At 44.4% G+C, this 23,849-nt stretch overlaps 1 protein-coding gene across 1 annotated transcript in view; it reads right to left on the bottom strand.

Moving 5' to 3' along the window:
* The window catches only part of lsamp (limbic system associated membrane protein), a 348,196-nt gene that overhangs the window by 136,297 nt on the left and 188,050 nt on the right, over nucleotides 1–23,849 (bottom strand). The window lies entirely within an intron of this gene.

Below are 23,849 nucleotides of genomic sequence, written 5' to 3'. Positions count from 1 at the left end.
TTCTTGTTTTAAGATTTATTTTCCTGTTTAGTGAAAATTCCTTATATCAAGTCTTATGTATAATCATGAAGAGTACTTTCTTGAAACAAGACATATTATCTACCAGTGGGGTAAGAAAATTTTACTAGCGAAATAAGCATGAGAATTAAAATAAGAATAAATAACCTTAATAAGCCTGTCTTTTGTTTTTGCAGTGTAACAGCTGTTAGGCCATAGTTACATTTCAGCAGGATAGTGAGACAAGCAAAAGTTATTGCATTTTTATTTACAATTTGTCGAAGTTATTTTCTCACGGTCATACAGAATATAAATTTTGTTTATCATTTGTCTGGGGGATATTTGCAATTGGGATACAAATGCACATATATCAGCTAATTATGATCTTCTGGACTTCTACATGAGCTATTAATTAACCGCTGGCTGATTTACTTTGTGCATGCAAATGTGCTCATTGGAGCTACAGGCATCAAACACTGGCATATCCTTTCATTCTTCCTTCTAAGTTCTAAAATGGAATTTACTGGTTTACAGAAATTCCAATTACTCATGACAACATTAAAGAATTCAACAACATAAGAATATTTCACATATTTTCTTGGTCCTACTTCTGCATTTTCTCTGTCAGGTGACGGTGTAACCATGACAAGATAGAACATGATACTATTATGAAATACGTTATAGCTTCACTGTGTGGGATTATAATTAGGCTTCAACAGAGACCTTGCTGTGTTTTCCTTCCTTGCTACAAAGGTCTTCAATAACATTCAAACCCAAACAATATCTCAAGTGGGTTCTTTTACCCAGTAATGGCTAACTGAATGTTGACAATGACCGCACACTGCTGAAGGCTCAAATGTTCCATCCAATCATCCAATATCTACACCCGCTTAATCTGATTCAGGGTTGCACAGGGCGGGAACAGGGCTGGAGCCTTTCCCGGAAGAAAAGCGCACCGGACAGGTCACCATTCCACCAGAGGACCCAAACACACAAAGTCACACACCAATGGGCAAGTCCTTTAACACGCATGTCTTTGGACTGTAGAATAAACTCCTCACAAACACATGGAGAACATTCAAACTTCACACAGATGGGCCCACACATTCTCATCCCACAGTGTCCTAGGATATTGATGCTTTTGCCAAAGCGTTAAGACAGGATGCGCAGGGGGCAACCGGATGGCGTGGTAGTCTATTCCGTTGCCTACCAACACAGGGATCGGCGGTTTGAATCTCCGTGTTACCTCTGACTTGGTCAGGCGTCCCTACAGACACAATTGGCCGCGTCTGCAGGTGGGAAACAGGATGTGGGTATGTGTCCTGGTCGCTGCACTAGCGCCTCCTCTGGTCAGTCGGGGTGCCTGTTTGGGGAGAGGGGGAACTGGGGGAATAGCGTGACCCTCCCCCACGCTACGTGCCCCTGACAAAACGTCTCACTGTCAGGTGAAAAGAAGCGGTTGGTGACTCCACATGTATCGGAGGAGGCATGTGGTAGTCTGCAGCCCTCCCCGGATCGGCAGAGGGGGTGGAGCAGCAACTGGGATGGCTCGGAAAAGTGGGGTAATTGGCCAAGTATAATCGACTCTGTGCATAACTGTAGTCCACTGACTTCCGGTTTTTACTGCAGCGGTCATATCAGTTTCCTGTTTGTTGGCGTGTGCTATTGACAATGGCAAAGTTTTTGCGATGCCTGCAAGATGTATCATGGATAAATGACAACGACATGCACAGCATTGTCGACAAACTTTCACCTGCACCTACCAGTAAACGGGTGAAAAGTTTCAAGTTGTACTTATCAAGTTACAGCCACAATTCCGTCCGTCCACTCAGTCTCATAATTGTGGATGTATAACTTGATATGTACAACTTAAAACTTTTCACCCGTTTACTGGTAGGTGCAGGTGAAAGTTTGTCGACAATTCTGTGCATGTTGTTGATATTTACCCATGGTAAATCTTGCAGGCATCACGAAAAATATGCCATTGTCAACAACACACGCCAACAAACAGGAAACCGGTATGACCGCTGCAGTAGAAACTGGAAGTGAGCGGACTACAGTGATGCACAGAGCCGATTGGGGAGAAAAAGGGGGAAAACATAAAAAAAAAGAAAGATAGGATGCGCAAGGATGTGCAAAGTACCCTATCACATCTGAACAGAGACACACTGGGTGTTCACCAGACTCCAATGTCAAACCTCCTGTGGTAGTATTGGATGCCTACAGCTTTCTGACCCTATGCTCACAATTTTTCTCCTACGATGGTTCAGTCTAATATAACATACAGATGAGGTAGGGGTCAAGTTTCATTCATACATTCATAAAGCTCACTACACCGAGCATCTCTATACATGTAGGGAACCTTGCATGTCCTATACTGACACTGGCAAAAGTGTTGATGTGTGAAGCCGTGGGATTAGAATGAGTCAGAATTAAATCCAAGACCTTCTTGCTATAAGGTGACAGTGCAAACCAGTAAGTCACCATACTGCCCAGCTAACACACACACACACACACACACACACACACACACACACACACACACACACACACATATATTTTTTTTTTTTTTGACTGAGTCAGTCCTTTACTATTCTCTCAAAACGATCTTTGAATGTTATCCGTATCAGGGTCATCACAGTGGGAGCGAGAGGCCCTGCGCAAACTTGACGTGCGAGGCCCTGCTCATCGACATGCATGCACATGAATCATGGTCACACGCACACAGCTATTCTAGTTCTACAGCGCATGTAATCACGGTGCAATACATTTTTAACAAGTAGAATAATACAGCAGCATCATGCACAAAGTCTCAGCTATGACTGTTTGCCATTATAGTCTTTGAAAGAAAAAAAATCAACTGTAAAACTACAGTTGCTTTATATCATCAAGTCATCTCAGCTGTCACTGTATGTACAATTCAATATTATAGGTCTATAGCCTATATTTCATTCAGATTTTAGATAATTTTTCAGACCGGCCATTACATGTAGCCTACAGTCACATGCACCTGCTAGCTTTGGACACCTGCTCAGCCACCAAGGGTCTGGAAGCGTTGACGAATTTATCCAGCGATCCTCGCAGTGACTGAAGAAATTCCTCCTTTTTAATTTTTTTCCCTTTTCTCAGCACCCGCTCTTGTACAGCTGATATTGTCTCCCCTTCTTCTTCTCCCTCGCAGTGAGCAGCAAGATGGAGCACGCACTACGATGATGCAATATCAAAAAAAAAAAAAAGCCCTGACAAATTTGCTAGATTTTTTTTTTATGTGACCTTGACTATGCATAATGGAAATGCCACACAGGAATTTCATTTTAGAAGCATGTTGGGTCAAGAAAAGTAAAAAAATGCCTGTTTAAAAAAAAAAATAAAGAAAAAACTGCAGGATTGCAGGCCAGGTACGGTCGCACACTTCGCACAGTCACACCATGCGACGGTTCTGATCTATAGGCTTACTGGGCATGTAGTTGCAATTCAGCGAAGCAGAAAACTAGTAGTTGCCCAAATGAGTTTGGCAGCCAGTTCTTTTAACTTCATAAGCATCCCACCACAGCCATGTCAGCCTTTTAGACAGTAACGATAATAATAATGGAAATCCACTGATTCATTTGTTAGGTTACTCATGCAATACGTCATGCTCGTATAACCGCTATGTAGGCAGCTGTAAAGGCTCATTACCAAAAAATAATAACACTTTAAAGCCATGATTTATGCCATCTTTAAGTGTAGAGTTAATATGTAAATGAACGCAAAGTAAATTAATATTCTCTACTTCTGATTTAAATATCTCGTTCTTTTTTGCCTTGTACAGGGCAAAGATTTCTTGTTACAGGAAATAAGTCTAGTGGCATTCCCTTATGCCTTACACTAATATAAAGGTTCTTAGGTCAGAGATGGAGAGCTTGCCGTGATAAATGACTTTATGAAGGCGATAACATTCACTGATGTAGTGGCAAACACCCTCATAATTGCAGGTGCGTGCATAATTTAATCCTGGTGCATTAACATGCATACTTATTAGCCTAATGGTGAGAAAAGCAGACACAGTGTTCCACATTTTAAGCTGTAACAGTGGGAACAGTGCATGTGACCTATTGATGCGAACCATTATTGCATGCTTTCTCAAGATCATTTGCACTTGCCTCGATAATGTAACTGCGTTGATTTAAAAGCATGTGCAAAGCGTATTACAATTCAGTGCATTAGTTATGCAGAGAATGTGCAATTAAATGGCAGAACAATAAGTGATTTGAGAAGCAGCGATCTCTTCCTCTGAGGCTTGTGTTCTGTTATAACAGGTGTCTGGAATTCAGAGCTGACCAGAAACGTAAAGCGCTTTGAGTGGCTATTGCAGCTAGAAAAGCGCTATATAAAATGAAACTTGATTGATTAATTGAGGAAAGTTGATTAAAATCTATCAACGAGAACAGAAGAGTCACTTTGTGAAAGAGAAACAGAAGAACAATAGTAAAGATTGGTACCTAACAAAAAAAAAAAAAAAAACAAAACAAAAAAAACAAAACAAAACTGAGGTTTAGATGAAAAGGCAATCTGTTCCCACATCCCTGTATTGTGTGCAAAAGGACGTGTGGCAGCACTAAAAAGGCCTCACATGCAAACTGAACGATATGGAGGGGCATGATGGGGATTCTATGCATTGTTATGATAACAAGCAGAAAACTTTCTCTAAGTCGGAAAACACACCGACAACCTAGGAGACTTTTTAAAAACTGCTCCCTCTTCTTTGGAGGTCAATGAGAAATGGGGATAGACGGAGGGAGAGGGAGGCAGAGAGAGGAATGAGGAGTTTTGCCTTGTTCCTCAGTGCAACTGTTTCAGTAGATAATGCCAAGACTATTCTGACAAGGGGAAAGGGATGAGAGGGAGAATATGCAAAGGGGAAAGAAGGCGTTTTTCTGGGCTTGAATTAATGGCTCCTTTCACTGATATCTATGAGAGAGGAAGCAAAACCTAGTAATCATAAAAAAAAATGCTTCACTGACACTAGAAAGTAAACAAACAAGTGACTGTATTTTCACCACAGTGGTGGTTTAATAACAAAAGAAACTATTTTCACTGTTGTAAAACTCCTACTCTGTGTGGGAGGAAATTAGCCTCTGGCACAAACAAGGATAAGTGCGGTCTTTAGAACTTAAAACAAAATGCCTACAAACTGGTTGGCTTTTCAAATAGTAGAAATGACCAATAAACACACAATATCCATGGGACTAATGTGATCTATGTGTTGCTATCAGTGTTGGCAAGCACAAGACCCGTGGATGAACAAGGGACACAAGGGGCATCTTAACAACCTGCTAATACAAATGACTCACCAAACATACAGCCAATTCTAGATCAGTACTGGGCCATATGGAACATGTTATTATCATGATAATCACGGAAAATTTTACATGACATCAATATAAAGCCATTTTATTTTTTGTCATTGTACAGTTTTTTTGTTACAATTAATTTGTCTACTGCATGTAACCCATCCTATTGTATAGGAGCAGTGGACAACTGCAGCACCTGGGGACCAACTCCAGTTTTTCTTTCCATTGCCTTGGTCAGGGGCACAGACAGGCGTGTTAAGCCTAACATGCTGGTCTTTTTGATGGTGGGAGGAAACCGGAGCACTCGGAGGAAACCCACACAGACACGGGGAGAACATGCAAACTTCACACAGAAAGAACCTGGGATGGCCTGGGGTTTGAACCCAAGACCTTCTTGCTGTGAGGCAACAGTGCTAACCACTGGGCCACCGCGCCACTCATGACCCATATGTCATGATATCTGCTTATATGTGCAAATATACCATATCTAAGAATCCACCTGAGGTTGATCACCTTTAACTGTTTGGTAGTGTAACACACATAATACAGAAAATTAGTTTTCAAATAATACTCACTTCAAATATTTCAGACCTCGATCTTGTGAGAAATTTTAAGTAACAGATTCTCATTATCATTAATTTAGTCAATTCATCCCAATTTCCTGCCAATACAATGTTACTGAAAATGATAAATGCCCATATTGTGGCAGGATGAGGAAAAAACACAGGAGATGAAGGCGAGTTTGCTGTTTATTCCTCAGCTCCAAAACCAAACTACAGCAGGAACAACCCTGCACCAGCAAGCCCGGGAACGTAAACCACGCCCCCAGCTCACAGTCCTGCTGGGTGAGAGGCATAGCCCCTAGTGTCCGCCACACAGCCCCCCCCCCAAACACCCAGAAGGGACTCCTTGAAAGAAAATTAGTGTCTCACTGGAGGCTTAAGCAGCCTGCCATAACGGCTGCGCCGTCCCTCAGCCGAAACAGTAGGTGAAACACTGTCCAAAGTCGGCTGAGAAGCAGAACGCTGAACCCGTGAAGACACTGCTGGGGTCCTGGAAGGAGGACGACCCCGACGGGGAACCTGGGCCGGAAACACAACTTTGCCTGCCACCCTGTGCGCCGGTTTAAGCCTATCAAGCATGACACGCTCCCTACGCCCACCCATATCCAGCACAAAACCCTTAGGACCCATCTCAAGAACCCGAAATGGGCCATCGTATGGGGGTTGGAGGGGCGAGCGGTGAGCATCATGCCGTACAAAAACAAAACGAGCCGACATGAGCTCCGCAGGCACGAACGACCATGGAAAACAATGGTGAACGGGGCCTGGAACTCGAGTGCTGTCGGACAAAAAAGGATAAACGGCCGGACGGGGTCGAGGAGCGGAACTCCCAGGCAAAAATTCCCCAGGGACGCGGAGCGGCTGACCGAGCACCAGCTCAGCGGGCGAAGCGTCGAAGTCCTCCTTAGGAGCTGAACGCAACCCAAGCATAACCCAAGGTAAACGATCCACCCAGTTACCATCCAAGAGCGCAGCGCGCAGCGCTGCCTTGAGCGACCGGTGAAAACGTTCACACAAGCCGTTAGCCTGAGGATGGTACGCGGTAGTGCGGTGTACCTGCACACCCAAGGATCGCGCAAGTGCCGACCAGAGCTCTGACACGAACTGGGGGCCCCTGTCTGAGGTGATATCTGACGGAGCGCCGAAACGGGCAACCCAGGAGGAAAGAAAAGCGCGCGCAACATCCGAGGATGTTGTGGAAGACAGAGGGAAAGCCTCTGGCCACCTGGTGGTCCGATCCACCATTGTGAGCAGGTGCGTAAAACCCTGTGAAGAAGGTAGAGGGCCCACCAGGTCCACATGCACGTGGTCGAAACGTTTGGCCGGGATCGGAAACGGTTCGAGGAGCGACTTAGTGTGCTGGTGGACCTTAGCGCGCTGGCACACTACACATGCAGCGGCCCACCCCTTTACGTCCTTGCGGAGGCCAGGCCAAACGAACTTGGAACCGACCAACTTCACCGACGCCCGAACTCCAGGGTGCAAGAGGGAGTGAATCGAATCGAAAACTCGACGGCGCCAGGCCACTGGAACAACGGGGCGGGGACGGCCGGTGGAGACATCGCAGAGGAGGGCAGGACTGCCTTCCTGCATCACAGCGTCCTCCAGCTTGAGGCCAGTACGCATTGACCTAAGGGCAAGGACGTCCGGGTCGCTGGGCTGGTCGGCAGCCATAGCGGAGAAATCCACACCGAGGTGCACAGGACACACAAGCACACGCGACAGACAATCAGCAACAGGGTTGGACTTCCCGGCCACATGCTGAATGTCCGTTGTGAACTCGGAGATTGCCGCTAGGTGGCGCTGCTGACGAGCAGACCACGGCTCAGTCACCTTGGACATGGCGAAAGTTAGCGGTTTATGATCCACATAAGCCATGAATGGGCGACCCTCCAGCAGGAAGCGGAAATGCCAGGTTGCAAGGTGCAGTGCCAGCAACTCCCGGTCAAAAATGCTCTACGTGCGCTCGCTATCCCGTAGTTTGCGGCTAAAAAATGCGAGTGGCTGCCACGCATTCGCCACACGCTGTTCAACCACAGCCCCCACGGCTATGTCAGATGCATCGGTTGTTAAAGCTATGGACGCCGTGGGTGTGGGATGAGCGAGGAGGGCAGCGTTAGCCAGGGCGCACTTAGCTCCGTCAAAGGCCTGGACCCGTTCGGGAGTCCAGTCGACAGGGTTGTTAGCCTTCTTAAGCCGCAGGGCTTCGTAAAGCAGCTGAAGGAGGTGGGCAGCGCGAGGGAGGAAACGGTTATAGAAATTCACCATGCCCAAGAATTCCTGCAATGCCTTAACAGAGACCGGGCGGGGAAATTCCGCCACCGCTTGCACCTTAGAAGGCAACGGGACCGCACCTTGCGGCGAAATGCGGTGACCCAAGAAGTCAATCACCGGCAGTCCAAAGTGACACTTGGCCGGGTTGACTATCAGGCCGTGTTCGTCCAAACGACGGAAAACCTGTTTCAGGTACGCCAGGTGCTCTTCAGCTGACGGACTGGCCACTAATATGTCGTCGAGATAAACGAACACGAAATCAAGGTCACGCAACACCGAGTCCATCAGCCTCTGAAAGGTTTGCGCAGCCCCCTTCAAGCCAAAAGGCATGCGCATGAACTCAAAAAGCCCAAACGGGGTGATCGCTGCTGTCTTGGGCACGTCCCCTGCGCGCACGGGAACCCGATGATAGCCGCGCACCAGGTCCACCATAGAGAAGATAGTGGTACCAGCCAGGCGTATGGAAAAGTCCTGTATGTGTGGGATGGGATAGCGGTCATTGGTGGTGACGTTGTTCAGGCGGCGAAAGTCGCCACAAGGCCGCCACGACCCATCCGCCTTGGGCACCATGTGAAGCGGCGAGGCCCACGGGCTGTTGGAACGCCTCACTATACCCATACGCTCCATGATGGCGAACTCCTCCTTGGCTGTAGCCAATTTTACTGTGTCGAGGCGCGCGCAAAAACTGGCGGTCCCAGAGTGGGAATGAAATGTTCTACCCCGTGTTTAGTAACCGCGGTGGAAAAGGCAGGCGTAGTCACCGATGGAAAATCCGCCAGCAAACGCTGAAAAACATCCCCTAATGCTAAAAAGTTAGCGTGTGTTAATGGCCCGGCTCTCCCTGTCTCGCACGGAACAGTGGCGAAAGACACAGCATCAATTAAACGGCGGTTTGCAACATCAACCAGCAGACCATTAGCACACAGAAAATCCGCGCTGATAATAGGAACAGTAATGGCGGCCACTACAAAGTCCCACTCAAAATGGCGCCCGTGGAAACAAACAGTCACCAACCTTGTGCCAAACATTGCAATGGACGAACCGTTAGCTGCACTTAACTGTGGGCCGCCGCCTTCGGTCGACCTGTCTGTCTTAGCAGGAGGGAGTAGGCTCTTTTGCGAGCCTGAGTCCACCAGAAACCGTCTTCCTGACATTGTGTCCTTAATGAAGAGCAACTCACTACGTCCGCCAGCGCCCACAGCTGCTACTGAGCGCTGGCCCTGGAGTTTCCCGCCGCCTCAAACGTGCACGAAGGGACGCAGCGCCTCGCCTTGCCGCCAAACCGCTGGTGGAAGAAACAGAGACCGCTCTTGCGCCGTCTCCGGACAGCCACTCCAGTCACCACTGCCGGGTCCGCGTCCTCCGACGCCGGCTGCAGAGGCTCAGATGCCACACTCCGCACAGAGAACCGTATGGTAGCCAGCAGCACCCGATCGGCCTCCTCAGCCAAACCTCGGCAGTCACCAGCGGCCAGACACGGGGATTTAGCCAAAGCCGCGCGCACAGGAGACGGAAGCTGGCGCAGGAAAACGTGCGGGAAAAGGAACCCACCTTCGTCTGAGCCTAGCAGCGACAGCATATTGTCCATGTGATCCACAGCTGTCTCGTCGCCCAAACCGGACAGGGAAAGGATTCTATCTGCTCTCTCTGCGGCAGATAGGCTGTACCTCTGGAGCAGAAGATGTTTGAGGGCGACGTATTTATCATGTTGCGGAGGGGCGCGCAACAGCTGCATGGCCCGGCGTGTGGACTGCTGGTCCAGCGCAGCGACGACCAAATAATATCTGGAGTCGTCCGCAGAGATTCCACGCAGGTGGAACAGCGCCTCGACATGCTGGAACCACGAGGCCGGGTCGCTCTGCCAGAACTCTGGGAGTTTCACAGCCGCGGTGAGAACGGCCAGCTGTGAGAGTTGGGGCGGCGTGGCCGAAGTGGATTCACACTCATCTTCTGCTCCAAACATGTTCAATTCGGGGTCACCAATGTGGCAGGATGAGGAAAAAACACAGGAGACGAAGGCGAGTTTGCTGTTTATTCCTCAGCTCCAAAACCAAACTACAGCAGGAACAACCCTGCACCAGCAAGCCCGGGAACGTAAACCACGCCCCCAGCTCACAGTCCTGCTGGGTGAGAGGCATAGCCCCTAGTGTCCGCCACAATATCACATTTTTGCCCACCTCTAAGTTCACCTACAATTCCTGTATTTTTTCAAAATGTTCAACCTCCACCAAACATTTTCTAGCCATGTAGGATTAACAGATGATTATTTATCCAGAGAGGACTATGAGCTTTTAGTACCGTAACATTACTTGCTTTCTCTGAAGAGCACAATATCCAACCACCATCATGTACCAGCACATCACTTGCCAAACATTACTGGGAGAAACAAACTAAACTTCAGCTGATTTTGACTCCATTCAAAGTCAATAGCTCTGGACCCTTGCTCACATCAAGTGGAAAACCCATTTTGTTGGGCCTCAGCTTGGCCAATTTCTACCTGTCACAGGTAACAGAGAATTGACTGTGTGACATGTACCATATCACTTAACAGTGGCAGCAAAATGGGGAATCACTTTGTGCTGGCCACATGTCCTTGTCGCCTTCCATAAGAGCTTTGTTCAGTCAGAGGGAAAAGTCCTGGTTGTAGGGGAAAGATAGTATGTCTCCTTGCCTTGGCACAAGTCAGATGGTGCAAGAACATACTGGGTCTAAAGATTGTAACCTTTAGATGGACTGTAAAGCCCCTTGAGGCAATTTTGTAATTTGTAATATTGAGCTATACAAATAAAACTGACTTGACTTGACTACTAGTACTCTAGAATATGGAGCAACATACGCATGCTTGAATATGCACCGTATATGCAGGCAGGCAGTCAGTTTTCTTTCTTTTTTAAATTTTTGGATGCCCTTCCTTTTCTCCCCATTTGTATTCGGCCAAATAGCCCACTCTTCCGAGCCGTCCTGGTTGCTGCTCCACCCCCTCTGCCGATACGGGGAGGGCTGAAGACATGCCTACTCTGATATGTGTGAGGTCACCAGCTACTTCTTTTCACCGGACAGTGGGGAGTTTCACCAGGAGAATGTAGCACCATGTTTACATATGTGCACCAGAGAGCACGCTGTCATCCTATTGGTCAATGTCAAGGAACCTGTCGTAGATGACAGTTTAGGCAGGAAAATACAAAGAATTCTGACATAAAAAAAAATCTGACACGCTAGACTTTTTGTCGAGGTCCAAGGTGCCACATGCTGTTCTCCAATTACGTCACACCTCACATGGTAAAGACGCCCGTTCATTGTTCCCAATGTTCATACTCGGACCCGATGCTGTAAATTTGTTGGCGACGTCAAAATCGTGTCATAATCGGGGTGAAATCGTGAAGTCTGATCCCGGCATCACTCGCTCACTCTCGCTCGCTCGCTCTCTCTCGCTTTCTCTCTCTTTCTCTCTCACTCTCACACACACGCACACACACACCTCGGCCAACTAACCAAACAGGCACACTCATCTACTGCTTTTGAAAGTTTGGTCCATAACTGAATTAGATTTAATAACCAGAGACAGTTCCAAGTAAAAACAGTCACGTTGCCTTCATGGCTGATCTCACATTAGTGGGACGATTTCTTGGAATTTTAGCTTGCATTATTATTCTATGTGACTGGAATTTATACTTGAAATATGACTCCAGCCAGCAAGAAAGAAACTTGCAACCTGTGGCTGTGTTTTTAATAAAAAGGAATATAACCTTGCAGACTAATAACCTTCTTAAAAGTTACATAACAAAAAATAAAAAATCCATTATTTACTGATTAGACATCATAATTGGTGTGAATTTATGCCAGTCATGAGAACAAATGTACCATTCATTAGAAAAATAAATAAAGTACTTATTTCCGGGTAATATAATTTCTGTTTGCATGGGCAATATTTAGTGCTGTGACGGATGGTTATTTTTTATTGACTATTTTTTGGAATAACAGATCCTTTAGGCGATAAAATGTTAAGAATAATTTTAAATGCCCACTGCATAGTCCCAGAGGTCAAAGTGATGTCTTTCAAGTATTGTTCTAGTCTGACCAGCGGCCCAAAAACATCAGAGAACAGCAAGTCATTTTACCAATTGTAAAGCTTTAACCAACAATAGTTTGGTATGTCTATTCCATACAGGACTAAAACTAGTCATTGATCGCCACAATTAAAATCAATACATTTTTTTTAACTGAGCAACAAAAATGAATCGATTAAACCAGCTCGTCAACATCTCTGTAGTGGTCTACATCCACACGCTTTCATATGATGTAAATTGAAGCTAATGGGTACATGAAGACTTCGTTTTAAAATGATGAGAGGCGAGCAGATCTTATAATTAACAAAAACTAACGTTTCATCTTTTTCATCATTTAGCATGTCCTGTAATCGATCTCCATCTTTATAATCGGGGTTTGTTTTTGTCCATTGACTAATTAATCAATCAGCCCCAGTAATACTGATACAAGGACTTCTGCGAATATCTGAAATGACATACACTATGTACAGTATGTGCCTTTCTGTGAACATGTGTGCTGTGACCAGCGGGGCAGTTTATGATGCAAATCTTAAGTGAAGTGAGGGGCAGAAGAATGTGGAGGTGATTTTTTTTTCATGACCCACAAGGTCTATGAAGTGCCTGAGCGAGGGCATTTAAAGCATTCTCACATTTTCACAATCCAGCTGCACCTGTATGTGTGTGTGTGTGTGTGTGTGTGTGTGTGTGTGTGTGTGTGTGTGTTTATGTGGGCATGCTAGTCATTAATCACTCTGTGACAGTGCTCTGCTCTAAGTGTCAACCAAAGAGGTAACAGTGTCAGAGAGGGAGAAGTACTTCACACTATATACAGTGCTGCTTGAAAGTATGTGAACCCCTTGAGCAGTTTAGATGTTTCTGTTGTTTTACCATGATTTTCTTATTTTATCATCACCAGTTTTTATATATGAAATGTCAGATATATGTTTATCAGTTGCATGTACTTGTTTAGTGGGACTTGTTTAAGTAGCCCAAAAACTACATGAAACATGGAATTAGTGTATGTGCAAAAGTAAGTGAACCCCCAGCTGCATTGGTTAAGTCAAGACTTAGGTGAAACACATTTGGGTGCTTAATTAATCATTTAAGCAGACCAATGAAATGAGACATCCTTGGGAAAGGGTTTGGCCTGCATTAATTAAAAGAGAGAGGAAACAAACCAAACCACTGTGGTCCCATACAAATCAACAATGCCGAGAGCAAAGGTGATATCCGAGGACATGAAGAAGAGGGTAGAGACAGCCCATCAGTCTGGGGAGGGATATAAGACCATCTCCAAAAGATTCCAGCTCCATCCATCCACTGTAAGATAAATAATTTACAAATGGAGGGCCTTCAACATGACAGCAACTCTGCCTAGAAGTGGACGCCCATCAAAACTATCACCCAGAAGCACCAGAAAAATAATATATCAGGTAAAGGCCAACCCACACATCACCTCTAGAGAGTTGCAGACCTCTCTGGTAGCATCTGGGACAAATGTGCATGCGTCTACAATCAGACGAAAATTGAATAGCCATGACATTCATGGGAGGGTTGCTAGAAGAAGCCTCTGCTCTCAAAAAAGAACAAAGCTGCCCGTTTCAACTTTGCCAGAGAGCACTTGGACAAACCAGAGGCCTTCTGGAAGTCCATTCTCTGGACAGACGAGTCCAAAATAGAATTATTTGGCCACAATCAAAACCAACATGTTTGAGAAAAGCCAACACTGCATATGAAGAAAAGAACCTCCTCCCAACAGTGAAGCATGGTGGTGGAAATGTGAAGGTCTGGGGCTGCTTTTCTGCTTCTGGACCTGGACGACTCCATATTATCCAAGGAACCATGAATTCTCCGGCATATCAACAAATTCTTGACCAGAATCTCCTGCCATCAGTCAGGGAGTTGACGCTGGGACGAAAATGGATTATGCAACAAGACAATGACCCAAAGCATTCGAGCAAAACTACAAAGGCATGGCTTCAGAGAAAGAGGATTTGTACTCTGGATTGGCCCAGTCAAAGTCCGGACCTTAATCCAATTGAAATGTTGCGGCGAGACCTGAAGAAGTTGGCACATACCAGATGTCCCTCCAACCTCTCTCAACTGGCTGAGTTCTGCAAGGAGGAGTGGGCAAAAAACCCATAAGCAGATGCGAGAGACTGGTTAGTGGTTACAGAAGACGTTTGGTTGAAGTAATGGCTGCAAAAGGAGGAGCCACAAGCTACTAATACAAGGGTTCACATACTTTTGCACATGTTAAATTTTCAGTTTTTGTGAAATAAGCCACCTTTGTTGAATTAAATAATGAAAATATATCGCTTTTTGTGTGTGTGTCCATTATTTGGAAGGTGTGCTTTACAAATTGGGATTTGGATGTATGTGTAATAAGCTTATTTTAATGTTTTTTACAAAAACAGTGACCCTGTCTGGAGGGTTCACAAACTTTCAAGCAGCATTGTATATATATATATAAAAAAACTTATTTTTAACTGGAACTTTAAGAGCTGACAGTTTCTAGACTTTCTAGACTCTAGCTCTTAAATATGGGTGGATATATTCCTAAAACGGTAGCATTTTGCTTGAAGCAAATTTTTGGTGATGCAGGAGCTCTGCCTGAAACATGACCAGACCTTCACTTCATCAGAATCTGCACACTTTTCATTCACGAGGCTTTCCTCCGCACCAGTTGGCTGGTATTTTGCGTAGTGTTGTTCAACCCATACCTTGCTCATTATATGTGACTTTACAAAAGCATTGTAATTAGATAACTTGTGCATAGTGACAATTTATTTATTTATTTGGTGTATTTTCAGTGGGTATCTTCAAAGGCCTTGCGACATGCCGACCAACCCGTAAATGTTGGGCTCATGTGTGAACGCAGGTCGATAAGCCGTAAAAATTGCATCGGCCATTTGTTGACTCGTGACCTCGTAACATTTACAGAAGCATTACTTAAGGATGACAGTATGAACAAAAGTCATCATACCGCTGCATTGAAATGCTTTTCCAGGAGCAAGCCAACCAATCACAAGCAATGCACTTGCGACTTGTTCACAGCAGATGAAGTGTGAGATTTAGTTTTAAACCAGTAAGAACATATTTAATGTCTGGAAAATGGACGACCTAGAAATAAGAAAGTTTTTTTTGTTTGTGCAAAGGATGAAGTCAATACACAACTGTGGTGCAATTTTATTGAAAATTGAGAATGCCAAAATAATAAATTGAATTATAAATAAGTAAAATAATCACGTTAGAGATGTTGCAGTTTATGATATAAAGACATGCTATACCGAGACAGAAGACACTGTCAGGTCATGTGGGAATGAACACTGTCTGTAAACCTTACAGATCGAAGATGTGTATGTGGATAGAAAAACCACAGCCAGTGGGAGTAATCAATCCCAAAATGTTACATAATGGATGTTTGAAAGCAGCTTTTGCAACCATTTTGGCTAAAGTAGGAAGCAGTAGATGTTAAGTGGAGTCAAGTGGTCAAAATGAATCCTTGACCCTAACCCAGAGAAAAAGCAGGACGTGCCACATTTCCCACAGGCTGTGTTCATCGAAAAGCTGTCATGTTATAACTATTTCCCTATTGGTTTTCACAGTGAAAGCAGCACCACGGCTATGATCTGAGATCAGAAGTCAGAGCATCAATCAGGTGTTGCGTGCTCACTTGTTTTGGACTATTTGGCGGCAATCAACTGTTTCCAGTTGCAGCAGTGGTGGCAGTATTGTTTTCCAGCACTCTGTAAAAAGTATTTCAAAGGGAATTCTCAGCAGTTTGTGTTGGCATCAAGCTAACGGGCAACTCTGATGGCTAAATTCAGAAGTCTATCCAATGCCTTAGGAAACAGTTGACTCGCGCCAATACAAGAGGGCATAATTTTGTAAGCTGCCAGTCTGAACTGGCAGCTTATAAAGCTGAATAGATAATAGAATTTCACCAAGTGTATAAATAATGTAAATTTTTTTTTCTGAGAAATGCTCAATTTTGATTGGTCAGTTATCGTCACTCATAAAGCTTGACAGGGACACCATGGATGCCTGTAACAGGTGATGTGCTGAACATGGGAGCACTTCTCAAGTCCTGAATTCCTTACAACTCATCATAATTTCACCAATATACCCACCCTTGTCTTTTTTTTTTTTGGCAGATTAACCCTTTATTATTAGACGGGACAGTAGAAATGAACAGGGTGGAGAGAATGTAGCAAAACATGGCTGCAGACATTGCTGGACTCAGATCCTGGTCGCTATGATCAGACCTGACCTCACATCACGTGGTATCTCCTTACCTGGATGAGCTACCAGGGTGACCTCATAGAAGTTGGCTCTTGCTTTTTATTGCACCTTCTTCTTTTTTCCTTTCTCTCTTTATTTTGAAGGCAAATGGAACCCCGGCAGAGAAGCCTTTTTCAGTCGAAGAGTTTCTTTTATTTTGAAGAGTGAGTCTGCTTCCTTTTGTGATTCAATCTGTATTGCTTACGGTGCTGATTGACGGACAGCGTATAAAAGATAACTTCTACCTCTTAATCAGAAATGAAGCTGTAGTTCACTATAATGCAATCTGTAGATAAGACCACCTGAAAGCACCATCAAGCTGTACAGCTAAAGTAGACCCTGGTTCTTTGTCTGAAGGTTTCAATTTATTATACAAATAATGGTTGTGTAGACACACATTTTATTTAACTTTATCATTACTGAACCTAATTGTGAGACAGAACTATGTCTAAGACATATTGGCATCTGTTCAGAGCATGCTCCATAACAGAGTCTTCTTGTTAAAGAAGGGTTCGACCACATGAGAACAGGTGAAAATCCCAAGATTGTCCAAGACAAATATTAAGAAATTTTTTTTTAAAAAAAGTGAAGGAGATGAATGTCCCCAACAACTGCAGTCACAGTGGCAGTGAAGCAAGGCACTAAAGCCCCTCTCTGCCCAGTGGTACATATATGTTAGCTGCTACACAAGGCAATGCTGGAACAAAAGGCAAAACGTATATCTAATGTCAGCAGGTATGTTTACATCAACATGGATTTATTTTTGTGAAATTTGAAGTTGTGCATAGGAACATGTGAATGGAAATGCCTGAATTCCGAAAAAAAATATCGGAAAAAAGTTTTTACGCTCACTTGAGTTGGAAAAGTCTAAATAAAGGGTGATGGAAACAGATTTTTTTGAATAAAGATGTGACTGTGCTCAACCATAAACGACCTGTGGTGGATGATGAAACTATAAGCGATATGTTTGGACAAAAAACAAAATTCAAATTTTCCTTGGGTTAATTAAAATTAAAAATGGGGTACACTGGAGTCCAATGGCCCCAACTAGTATAATACTGGCCACTGCATTTCTTGGCCATCTTGGTCAGGCAGCATGGAATATGGCCAGGAACAGCCGACATAAACAGGTGATGACAGGCGTGTTTAGCGTTTACCGGTACTTGTCAGCTATTATCGGGGCTGTCTCATCCTGCACACGAAAGGTTGTTTTTCAAATAGCAACACTTGATGGAAAAACGTAGTAATTTGTATTTTCCATTGTCGACATTTCAAATTTTTGCTTAAAATCTTAGATATAGGGCATCCGGGTAGTGTAGTGGTCTATTTCTATTTCGTTGGCTACCAACACAGAGATCTCTGGTTTGAATCCCCATGTTACTTCCGGTTTGGTCAGGCATCCCTACAGACAATTGGCCGTGTCTGTGGATGGGAAGCCGGATGTGGGTATGTGTCCTGGTCACTGCACTAGCGCCTCCTCTGGTTGGTCGGGGGGGAACTGGGGGGAATTGCATGATCCTCCCACACGCTACGTCCCCCTGGTGAAACTCCTCACTGTCAGGTGAAAAGAAGCAGCTGGTGACTCCACATGTATCAGAGGAGGCATGTGGTAGTCTGCAGCTCTCCCCGGATTGGCAGAGGAGGTGGAGCAGTGACTGGGATGGCTCGGAAGAGTGGGATAATTGGCCGAGTACAATTAGGGAGAAAAACGGGGAAAGAGCCACAAAAAAAAACAAAAAAAAAAAACAAAAAAAAAATCTGAGATATATTTGGATGGAAATATGGGCATGGAACAAGCATCCCCTCTGAGTGTGGAGCCCCTGTATCTCAGGACATTACAAGAGAGATGAGCTGAGGACTCATTTTGCTGTGAGTTACCTTCCATCAGCAAAGCTGACTGTTGCTTCAACTCACCTCATCAAACCACCAAGGATAAAGCAAAATTTGTTCTCCACAGAGTACCAAGTTTATACATTTCGCCCTTTTCATTTAATTATTAGCCGTGGGTCTCTAAAGACGGTGCCTCATCAATGCAAAGGCTCCCAGGAGTTCTCAGTCGAGGTCTCAGTCAGTACGAGTTTCTCTCGGTCACAATACTAGCTTACTATTACAGGGATTTCAAGAACACAAAAGTGTTTTTTTTCTCCAGTACCAAATATGTTAAATTCAAGTGGCATTTTCTAGATGGAATCAGAACTATGCTTCAGGTCTCGTATAGTCTGCAGAACTGAAGGACAAAGTCAGTATGAAAATAGCAGTGGGGGAAATCTCTTCAGAAACCTGCAGATACCATAGACAGCAGGCGTAACTATAGCACCAGATTCACATGTATAATCTGGACACAATCGTACTTTATGAACGAATGCAAAGACAAAGCCATTTGTATCAGAGGAGGCATGTGGTAGTCTGCAGCTCTCCCCGGATTGGCAGAGGAGGTGGAGCAGTGACTGGGATATTTGTGCACACATCCACTGTGTGCACAAATAATACATAACACCTTTATAAATTCAACTATCAAACACAAAGACTGAAGCTACCGTGTGCACGACAACAAAATACAACCGATCACCACACATTTCTAATGATGAGGGAAAACATCAGTTAACTAAGTATGTAACAATGTGGCAACACCAGCAATTAAAGCAGCACAACAGAAATACAAGAAAATCCAACATGTAATATAACCTGTAAACATCGCATAGGCGCACAGATTTACTGGATTAGACAAAATCTTTTTCATTTTCTTTCCCCATCTGAGGATTTATAAGGTCACCTGTGAGGGTGTAGAAGGCCTGACCAGTTTGCCACTGGAATATTGGCAAGATAATACTTGAAGTTCTTCACACACGACCCGATAATATTCACATGCTGTTACATAGCAACAAGGAGAGACAAAAAATTAGCCTATGTTGAATTTGAAAGACCCATTTTAAAAATCCATGAGATTCTTCTCTCGGTTGTTGATCCCTGATCAATAAGGGATTAAGGTGTCATCTGATGTGTCTGTGGGTGTGAAGATTCATCTTCGCTCCTGTCTGGCAGTCCGGGCTTAGGCTCTCTGGCACCCTGCCAGGATGGCATCGGGAAATCAAGGAACAACAGTCTGGGACACCGACTGATGGTCTTAATCTCTCGAGAAGACATCCACTTGCTCTTACCGCACCCTAAATCCGAATTCTCAACTTTTCATTCTACCTACCATTGCCGGGTGAAGGAATATATATATATATATATATCCTGAATTGAACAGTTTGCTTTGACAGAGAATGTGAGAGTCTGCACTGACAGTCTCGGGTTCATTGTCAATCTAGCAGCATTGCATTTTTCCACTTGAAATCACATATTGCTCTGTCCCTCGGTTTCTCGCCCGTTGAGGGTTGGCTATGACTAAACTCACAAATAGCTTCTGTCTCTATTTTAAGGTGGATGTTTCTCTCTTGAATGCAGCTCCTGATCCACTAGGGGGAAAAGACATGTGGGATGGAGTGACCAAGGGACATTACGAGAGCTGGCGAGTCTTTAGGTTGACTTGTGGCCTTCAAAGGTAATTATGAACAACAATGTTTTCCCGTGGAGAGGGAGAGGTGAAAAGAGGAGGAGAGGAGGAGGGAGCCTTGCAATTATCCCTCTGGTGCCACTCCGAGGTGAGTGACACTGGTGCCATTTCTCACAGCGTGTGTGTGTGTGTGTGTGTGGGGGGGCTTTCCTCCTCCAACTTAACTAGTTTGAGTTGTGATGCTGCTGTTAGCTGCGGATGCTGGAATCCACTCTCCTCTCACTAACTGCATTATTAATGTGGGTGCTCTCTCTTTCTTTCTCTCTCTCTCTCTCTCTCTCTCTCTCTCTCTCTCTCTCTCTCTCTCTCTCTCTCTCTCTCTCTCTCTCTCTCTACCTTGCTCTCTCTGCACATATGTGTGTATTTCTTTCTTAGTGGGATTTTGTGAGCAGCATCTTTGGAGTCAGGAAAGGAGAGCTTCCATCTGCAGCTTATTACCGGGGCCGTACCACATCTAGACATTTATGGTAATAAGGTGCATGGCTAATGAAGTGTCTTGTTAAAAAAAAAATCAGAATAAGAAAATCATTAATTTATTTATTTTTCACTGCATCTTCACGAAGCATGGGGTTCGACAGTGTATGCAGATATAAAACCAGAGTCCACACTGATTTCTAGACCTGTGATATCTGAACGGGTCCCTGTGTTCAGACAAGTGACCGTTCCAGATTCTAACTCTTCCAAACAGGATTTTGAAATCCATCCGAAGTTGAACCAATAATTTATCTTAATCTATATGACAAGACTTGGAGACATCGTTAACATTTAAGTTCAAAGACCAAAAGACTTGTCACTTCATTTCTCAATGAAACAATATCAACCCGTCTACCCAAAGAATAGTATTGCCATCAAAGTGAGGCGACAATAATAAAGACATTGATAAATGGCTAGAACCACAGAAGCCTTATTGCTTGAGCCAGGCACCCACACCAACTAGAGGGACATTCAATTACTGTGAAAGCAGTTAAAATGAACTGCCTTACAGCAGGTGACAGCATAATTTTCATGCTGTCTCCTAACTGCAGCGAGAGCTGTATTACACAGTCCATGTAATGCCATATCTGCTCCCTACACACACTGACAGCTGCACACCGGACTAACCACTCAGTTTCCGACGGCATAGGTAAAAGTACTCTGTCCTAAGGGCAGCCACGGCTTAGCATCTGACCACAAAACTAAATATGAATCAGTTCTCCAGACAGAGCTCCCATTCCAAATGTCTGAAAATGTGTTCCCGGGCAGTTGCTGTGTGTTTTCCTGTCTCCCTGTTAAAATGTCGTGGCCACAGAGTTGTGTTTACATCATGCTGTCTACTTAAACACGTGGGAGGGGAGCAGTTACGCGATGTCGGTCTCCAAAATGAATGAGTCGCCCAAGGCTGGCTTGCGGAAAGAAGTGATCTCTGGCTCGCTGGTATCAGTGCTGTTAAAGTGTGTGTATGTGTGCATGTGCGGGTTTAGGTAGAGTTGAATGTGTGTTTTGTGTTTTTGTGCTGTAGGGCTTGTTGCTCTGCCTGTGCAGACAGAATTTAGGGAACATCAGTGTTTCCCAAATGCACACTGAATACATGTTTCCCAAATGCACACTGAATACATGTTTTTTTTTCTTCCTGCAAACCTAATGAACGCACCACAAATGATAAAAAAAGAAAGGCAGTTAGAATATCTGGCTTAGTGTGATTTACAAAAAAAAAAGAAGAGAAAAATCAAATCAAATGTAGCTACCAAAATATGTTGAAGTTAAATTAATGCATTTTAGATGGACATATGGATGGATAGACATATTGATGAATGAATTAACACATAAATAAATGAATGGATGCATACTTTTAGATGTACTGGCATACAGGAGGATGATAGAGAGATGGATGGATTGATGGATGGATGGATGAATGGATGGATAGATGGATGGTGATGGATGGATAGATGGATGGGTGGCTATTTCTGCTTTGTAATGTGCCTACCTCCAAGTCTTCTGACAGATTGTGCTATACAACCCTGCGTATCTACACCTGGCATATAGTCTGCACAAACAGCTGTTCATTCACCCGTCATTTCCCACTGACACAAGATACATGAGCTACAGCTAACCTGAAATTATCACAAACTTAAGTGAGTTACAAGCCAGTTTGGGATATCATTCTTGCACGACTCCAACCAATAATGTCGGATTATGTTGCTGTTGACACCAGAGGTGTAACAGGTGTTGCTAAAATAGATGTTGCCTTACTGTGTAGGGGGGATATGTATGCATGCACAGCAACAAGGATTTATGGATGACATGAGTGTTCAACGGCTCTGCGTGCAGGTGTTTCATGGGCTCGCAGCACCTCCCATGCTGAGACTGTAAATGTTTGTGAATGTTAATGTGGACAAACATGTGCACATTAAGAATCACATTGTGTGTGTGTGTGTGTGTGTGTGTGTGTGTGTGTGTGTGTGTGTGTGTGTGTGTGTGTGTGTGTGTGTGTGTGTGTGTGCGCGCACACTTGCGTGTGCGTGCATGTGCATGAGAGAGTCAAAACTGTATTCCTCAACATTGACAGCAAGTTGATGAGTTCTTTCTTTCAGAGAAAATACAATTCCATTTGTGGACAGTAAAGCTTCAAATATGTATAAGGTCCTTTTACAATATCTAAGTCTCTTGGCAGAGTTTCATCTCTCTCTTTCCCTCCCTCTCTATAGTCTGGCATTGTTGTACTGCTCACTATGCCTTAATGAATCTCATCCCTCTCTTTCCCTTCCCATCATCCCACTTTGTTGTCTCAATCATTGCTCCCCGGAGAACCGCTCGTCTTTTCTTCCATCTCCCCTCTCTTCCCCCGTCTCCTCGCCACGATGTTTGGGGATGCAGCCCATGGACCAGGAGGAATAAACACAATATTCCTCTTTTTTGCCGCAAGCCATCCCTTTATCCCCATTAGAATGGAATTAAGGGGAAGACGCTGCCAGCAAGCAATTGTTCTGCCTGCCTACACGCACGCACACCAAAACACGTTTTGATGGACATACGCATGCAAACACATACATTCACACAGGCGGGGAAGAATTTAAACACAGCAGCAACACAACACAATGGAGCAGTCTGCAGGAGCACATACACCCCACAGACAAGACACAACTGGAGGCTCAGCTTGATAAAAACTATTTGAACAATAATGATCATAATTATCCACCTATGATAATTTCTTTGCTGGGAGTCAAATACTCTATGTTAGCCACAACAGAGCTAGGATGGCAAGTCTTGGAATAATCGAAGATTGCTTGTTGATACTGGAGGTGCACAGCTTTACATTTTCTTGGCCGATCCGATTTCCGTTTTTTTTTTTTTAAATCGGAACTGCCGATTCCAATTTTGGCCAATTCTGATTTTTTTTCCCTAAGAACTATAATTGGCAGCATACACAAACATTTTTGCAACTTTTCTTTAATGGAAATTTCTTTGGTTTCATAGAACAACAGAAATTTGATGTTTCTTTGGCTCCTGATCTCTTGCACACACTCTTACTGTGTGGCAAGAGACCAGGTGGAAGGGGAGTAAGGCCAAGAGCACTGAAGGTGGGTTCAAACATTTCTACCACGGTGCGAATGGGAAAAGAAATGGGGTAAGGGTAATTCTGAAGTAAGAGTTTGTCAAGAGTGTGCTGGAGGTGAAAAGAGTGTCAGACAGAGTGATGAGTATGAAGTAGGAAATCAAAGGTGCATTGATGAATGTTATCAGCGCATGGGTGTGAGATGGAAGAGAAAGAAGAATTCTGGAGTGAGTCGGATGAAGTTGTGGAGAGGGTACCCAAGGA

This window comes from Lampris incognitus, chromosome 7, assembly GCF_029633865.1.
Source record: "Lampris incognitus isolate fLamInc1 chromosome 7, fLamInc1.hap2, whole genome shotgun sequence".
Lineage (NCBI taxonomy): Eukaryota > Metazoa > Chordata > Actinopteri > Lampriformes > Lampridae > Lampris > Lampris incognitus.
Note: the sequence above shows the minus strand (reverse complement) of the source record. Positions and strands in the feature narration are given on the sequence as shown.